The following is a 7520-nucleotide window of genomic DNA, read 5'->3' on the forward strand; positions in this document are numbered from 1 at the left end:
CCTCAATGCGCACTTTTGCAGTGCAAGCTCTACAGCACATATCTTCTCGACAGTCAAAGCGAGGTTACGTTATTGCCCATCGTGCACAGCAACCCTAAAGGCACAGGGGGTGGCGGTGCCACCGGCTTGGGCCCGCCATCGCTACTCGCAGCTATATTTATTATTATAACCCATCAATTATTTATTAATGTCCAGATTGTCATTATAATATGATATAGTAGGCAATTATTATTATTTTGAGGATTTGTTGTATGCAATAGTACTGTAAATCTGTCTTATTTACTTTCTTTTCACCGTATATTCTAATGATGCACTGTGCATATTGTTCACCCTGTTGCAGAATGCTGTATTTTTTGTAAGCATCCTAGACAACATTCATAGAAGGATTGTGACACCTCAGCACAGAGCAGAAGATAAAAACATGTATTGACGTTTATCAAGCGCTTTGCTTGGTGTAGAACAATCTGGAATAATGTTGAACAATGAAACAGTCCTTATTTGCAACCTGAACTTGTTCAGAATGTTAAATCGTTGTGACACCTGCGCTAAAAATCAATCTAGACGCAGCACAAGGAATGAAACAGAACGCAGGTGTCTTGATATGCGTTTTTGAGACCTAAAGTTCTTTTTTTTTTTTAACTTGGAACAGTGTCTAAAAATGTACCGGTCCTGCATGAGACACTGAAGAAACAGTGAGACGCGGTGCAGCAGTCAAGGACGTTCGTCCAGAACATTTACTCAGGAAAACAATGGAAAAACAGAGCAGACGCGTGCGTAACGCGTTCGGTGTTGAACGGCCCCTCATCCGTTCGCTCGTACCTGTGAGTGAGTGAGAGCGTGTGGGCGAAACAAATTCGGAAGGCCTGCGTATTTTTTCATAAATTACAAACCCGAACACAAGGTCCTACTTGACAAACTGACTCGAGCCCGGCTGACCTCTAATGTGAACCGCTCTGAGAGGACTGACAACAGCGTATTCGCGCGTGAACCCATAACAACATGTTACTCCTCCAGTGGTTATTGGAGCTTCCCGCCACTCGAATCTTATTCTGAATATAGTGATATAGCATAATAGCAAATGTGTTTGTGTGCAGTATCCTAAACAATGATTACCAGCTATACAGCACACTTTATCAACAAAACGTGGACATGATTCTGCCAAACCCAAAACAAGCACTAAATGTGTGATAGTTTCAACAACCAAACCCGTAGTCTCTTTATTCACATTTATGAGGAATTTCTCTCTCTGCCTCTAGATAGCGTTCTGCTCCTTCATGAAAAAAAAAAAGAAAGGGGGAAAAAAGAGAAAAATGAAATTGGAGCGCTGTACCTGTGACGTGGCAGCTGACGTGTTCCCATCAGTGTAGTGATCAGCGAGCGCTTCAGTTCAGATCTCAACAGCATTCCGTGCAGAATGTGGACGCTTATTATCACTGCCCTGTTTCCCTCTCTCATCTTATCATATGAACTGGACACAAAAAACCTGGATGGTCTTGCGAAGGCCAGAGTGGAGGCGAGTATATCTTTCATTCAGCTTTCAATGATTTAAATCAAATCGGATGCGCGCTTCTGAAAAATCAGTCAGGCAGCGATATCGGCTTTAAACAGTACACAAAATCTCCATTTGTTTATTTATTATCGACATCTTTCCGTCTCAACGTTTATCTATCTTCTTAACGTGGCTATACAAACGTTTTGGCTGAACATGTATGCATATTGGAGTTTAAGCTCTAACTGTAAAATGCTTTTGTTAGCAATAATATAAATGGCAAACGTGCAACAAAGTAGAAAGTAAAAATAAAAATGTAGGCATTTTGATGCTATGCATCTATGATCGCGAAATTATTCTTAAACTGAAGGTGCTGAAAGCTTTCTGAGAATTTACCCGAACCATCTAATTTGCCTAAATTGGAAATGAGGTCAGAGTTTATTAGTGTGTTTCACAAAGTCGAAATGTGTAATCTCTGGAATAAGAGATGTTATTAAGGAAATCATATACATATTTTGTAAATCTGTATTGGCCAACATTTATACTGTAAATGCACATTGGAATTGTTTCTTGGCTTGCATATTATTATTATTATTATTATTATTTTATTTATTTTTGTGTGACATATAGCATATTGATGTTTATGTGTCTATGTCATTACATAAGATATTAAACAACATATTGCTATAAAGAAATCTAAAGATTTTTTTTATTTTTTTTGTACCGCATACACTAATTTCTTCCTGAATGTCAAAATAAAAGTTTGGATTGAGTTCAAATGTCAAAATAAAAGCTGGAAAAAAAGGTTGGTCTCACTCTAACTAAGGAAAAAAATCTGAATCCTTTATTGTGAGATCACACACAATAAAAATATTGTCATTATTAAAATAACATCATACCATATGTACTTTATACACACACACACACAGTTTATTTTAAATCTATCAATATTAATTTCTAAATCTGTTATTTTTCCACCCTCACCAGACCTGTGGTGGATGACAGCTGAATAGGCTGAAGGAGGTAAGCTGCCTTAATGCATATATTGATACAAATTTCTATAGACAATGTTTTTATTTATTTATTTGACATGAACATTTAATTTATCATAGAAAACTCAAACTTTTTTCTTTTTTTTTTACAATCCATAACAGGTCAAGGCCTTTGTGACACAGGACATTCCTCTTTAGTATCCTTTAAAGTCTGCAGAACCCAAGCCACTTGATATGAAACATATGAAAATATGTAAAATGATTATAATCAGCATTACAAATAATTGAGTACAAGTTTTGGATAGAAAATGTACAAATAGTCATTAATTCAAATGTACTATAGATTCATTAAAAAAAATATTTACTGTATCACAACCAACTACAGAGCAACTAAAAAGGTCTGTTATCCTAATGCATAGTGATCTTATTACAATCTTTTGTGTTTACCAATGTGCCTCCACCCCCCTTCTCACTTTCAATTCCTGCTTCTTACTTTCTCTCATGATAGGTTTTCCACCATGAAAGCAAATACCAGAAAGTTACACATGATTAGGTTCTTCTCTTCCCTCCTGGATTAAATTCAGTGTCCTTTTAAAGCAGCTCCTACAATTCTTAAGGTGCAACACTATTGCAGCTCTGGGCCATTGCAGATTAGGTCACCATGCATTCTACAATGGGACAGAAGTAAGAAATCCAAGTATGTTATTTAATTCCCCCAAAACAGCAAATCTTATACAGTGTTACAGCTTTAAATTTGAACTTTGTTTAGGTCATGTCAACTGTCTACATTCATCCCTTGCAGTCATTTCTCAGCTAGACTGTACTCTACAAAGTTACATTGCAGTAGCATTTTAGGTCTGTAGTTTTAAGACTTTTCAATACTTATTGAAAAAAAGTAATTTACCGACCTTCACTATCATTCCAAACCTGTATGATGTCTTCTGCGAAACACAAAATGAGAAGTTAGGCAGAATGTCAGAGCTGCTTTTCTCCATACAGCAAAAGTATTGGGTCAATCTTCAAAACGCATGTAAGCGCAGACACTTCTTGCTATGCAACCTTGATTTTGTGCGTTGTTTCCTTTCAAAATGCTGGTTGTATTTTCATTGTTGCCACAAGGGACATTAGTGTGAACTGTAGAGATGGATCTGTCTATGTCCTACAAGACTACTGGTGTGGCTGTGGCTCAGGTGGTAGTGCGGGTTGGCTGCCAATCCTGGCCCACACAATTCCACATGCCGAAGTGTCCTTGACAAGACACTGAACCCCATGTTGCTCCCAATGGCAGGCTAGCGCCTTGCATGGCAGCTCTGCCACCATTGGTGTATGAGTGTGTGTGTGAACGTGTGATTGGGACACAGCGTAAAGCGCTTTGGTAACCTCTAAGGTTAAAAAGCGCTATATAAGTGCAGACCATTTTACAAGACACGCCCACTACGAGTTACGCCTCTTCATATAACCAGTGAAATGCTTGAGTCTTGCAACAGGTTTTTACACGTTTTTTGTTTATTTGTAGTTCCACAGCAGCCTTAAACCTACAGTATTCCTACCCCTAAACTTAACCCTAAAGATAAAAAAATGAAAAGTTGATAAAATTATTAAATATACAGCATCTTAAAAGTTCTATTAAATACAATCACCTGTTGTATCGCTAGGTGGCGACAGTGAGGATAAATGTGCTCAAAATCAGGGATGTAGTGGATGCTAAACGCACGTAAACGCCGTTTACGCACCTCCCAAAATTCGGAAATAGCGCTTACCCACCTCCAAAGTGGGTTTATCCACCTCTAAATTGCGTTTATCCACCTCTAAATAGATAGTTCCTAAGCCATTTAAAATTAAGCTTATGTCGTTTTAGTTTCATATTGTTCATTATTAGTTTCATAGGTTGTTAAACCTAAGACGAAGTCTTTCATAATGCACTGCTGCCAGTGTTTCCCCTGCGCGTGCATCGATATTGACCGTTCGCGGCGTGAGCTTACCCGAGACGTGACATTTCAACGCTGCACGCTCCGGTTCGGAGATATGTAGAACGTGACGTCTCCGGGGTTTTAAACATCACAAAACAGTTGGAGGGCCATTGCAGCCTATTCCTTTTGATTGTTATTGATCGCGGTCTCGACTGTCCACCCGTTCGCGGCGTGAGCTTACCCAAGACGTGACATTTGAACGCTGCACGCTCCGGTTCGCGGAGATACATGGAAGTCTATGGGACTGCCCTGCGCGTCGAAAAATGACGCCAAAGGTGTACCCGGCGCGTCAATATGCGACGAAACTGCCCGAAGCGTCCGTACGTGACGAGTCGGGGTGAGAATGTGTTGCAACGACAGTAAACTGAATATCTTTGAGTAGTGGACAAAACGAGACATTTGAGGACGTCATACTCCTGGGCTTTTGGGAAGCACTGATCCACATTGTTCTGACATATTATAGACCAAACAACTAATTGATTAATCGAGAAAATATTCAACAGATTAATCGACTATGAAAATAATCCCAAATCCCTAATCATTATGTACAGTATTGCATTGGAAGCCCTGGATATAAGCCTCCCTCTATATCTCTCTCTGTTTTGTCATTTAGTAAACTTTATAGATTTCAACCATATTATTCCTTCTTGGGTCTCTTTAACAAGAACTTAGATTAATGTATGAATTGAATAGTGATTGTGTGACCTATGATGAGGGAACAACCAGTGATACCCTTGGTAGTACCATCAAATGATAGCCTTTAGCGATGTCATCAGGATACACATACACCGGTAGGCAGTGGCCCACCTTACCGGGTGACCACGTCGTGGTCCACCAGAATTTATAGTTTACCCACCTCTTTTTTTTACCACTACACCTCTGCTCAAAATGTAGAGGAGAAGCTGTTAGCGGTATGATAAGCTAATAGGCTAACAGGTTAGCTTGTGAGCTAACAGGAGAAAACAGAACTGATGAATGTTTAATTTAACCAATTATACTGAATCGTTGGTTTAATAATATGATGTGTGACATACTGTATGAATTAAAAGTTATTTTTGTCATAGTTATAAAGTTGAGACAACGCGAATCATACAGAGATTGCATAGGATTTTAAAAGTTCTTTCAGCCAAAAGAATCACTTTGTGATCCAAGGGGGTATTACTTGGAGTGGGTGTGATGTGTAGTGGGTGTTCCTTGTCGTCTTGCGAGACGCAGATACACCTGAAACTGTTCGCTTCTACCTGAGCCCGTCTGAAGGGTGAGTCTACAAGGTTAGCATCGAATAGCATAACGTTCCATAGACATTCTCCGGCACATTGGCGAGGAGACAAGAGGCCGATCTTTCTTTTTGGCCTGTCTGCCAATCTTCAACATATTTTACACTAAACACTCCTTTTGAAGTGAACTATGTGTGGAGTTTACTCCGATAAAATTGCTGTTTTATAAAAGAAGTCACGGAAAGTTTGCGACAGGTAGGTGTCAGTTTACAGCTCTACCCATTAATTTGTATGGTATCCACAAACAGTGACTTACTGTCGTAACAGGTTAGTTGACATTACGCTCTCTACAATGGTAAAAGCATAGAGGTTGTTATCTTAGTATATAAGATATATGGTCCTGGGGTGAGTTTTCTCTTTCAAGCTAACGCCCGTCATTATGGAGCAGCAGTTTGAAGAGAATATTGCTGAGTAAGTTAAAGTCAATAATATACTTATATCAACTTAACCTGAATAGTAACACATCTAGTTAAAAGGGCTCAGACTTCTGAAGGACACTTTATCGCCATCTTGAGGACTGAGGTTTGTTCCCGCCACATCAGCGCAAGAATGCACTTTATGTACAGTATGTTCATCCGGAGTGTGCGTTGGTATACGCATACTTGCATAAAGTATGTTTCTGTCCTTAGGGAGAGTAAATGATGATTTTGTATAAAACTATACCTTTAATATATGTTTAGGCAAGTATTACTCACAAGCAGCGATATTAAAGTTTTCTATTCATTTTTGGTAAAAGTTCATCCTTAATGATCATCTGTTCAGCCACAACTTGGTAATGAAGCACATTCCTGGGGCAGATCCTGAACTTGTCCTTCTCAACCACTACTATAACGAGCTAGATGTAAGTAAAATGTGCCATTGTTTAGGAACTATTAACATTCTCAAACTACTTTGTATTATCCAGTGTATTCTCTACACTGGATGCTAGTGTTACTTGTTTCTTTGGTATGAAAATGTGTGCTACAAACATAAGTAAAAATGCAAATATAATTGCTTGTCTTGGTCACTATAATTTGCTTTAGTATCAACCAGGTTATTATCATAGTCCTTATCCTGGAATGAACATTTGCAATCTAAATGTGATGTTTTGAATCCAGCCTTTAATTTGAATGACTTTCCCATCTTCATCATCCCTACATTTCCCTTTCAGAGGATCCCATTATCTGAAATGACTCGCATTGAGATAAACAACCTCTTGGCAAAGCTGGGCTTTTATAAAAAAGAGCATCCTGAAGACCAGGTGCCAGAAGAGTTCCGCTTCTCCCCAGCGAAAGACAGCCCCTTTGAGGGGCAGCAAATCACCTCATCGCCCCCTGAGACTGATATAACCGTAGAGCACCAATCAGTGGAGGATTCCATTCACCAAGATTTGTAACCGCTTGTATAAGAGTGATCGGGTTGATTTACAAATGTCATTAGAACAGAGCCAGACGAGTCTCAAGAGTTTTATCTTTTTGCTAAATGTCAACGTGGCAATAAACTGTTATTTGGTTGTTTGCTCCCACTCTACGTTACCTTATTTCTGCCCAAAGGGGACATTAATGATGTCTACAGCTGTAAAACTTTGTGACTGGCTGCAGACTGATGAAATTTGTTCTCAAGGGCAAAAATTAGGGCTCAAAAACAGGCTGTAGGAGCATAAAGGGACCACTGAGAAAATAAAAGTTTTAAATATGAGCACAGTGATTGAGTGTTTTGATTATTATGTAATTCAGAATAAAAAATCTAAAATCTCATTTCATGATCCACATTTGAAGCCTTTGTAAAATAGCCGATAAATGCACACCTGTGA

General features: G+C 38.9%; 1 pseudogene; it reads left to right on the top strand.

The window, feature by feature from the left end:
• The first annotated feature begins 1354 nt into the window (after positions 1–1354).
• Positions 1355–7407, top strand: LOC127626136 (selenoprotein M-like; annotated as a pseudogene).
• The last annotated feature ends 113 nt before the right edge of the window (positions 7408–7520 follow it).

This window comes from Xyrauchen texanus, chromosome 3 (assembly GCF_025860055.1).
Source record: "Xyrauchen texanus isolate HMW12.3.18 chromosome 3, RBS_HiC_50CHRs, whole genome shotgun sequence".
NCBI classification, from domain to species: domain Eukaryota; kingdom Metazoa; phylum Chordata; class Actinopteri; order Cypriniformes; family Catostomidae; genus Xyrauchen; species Xyrauchen texanus.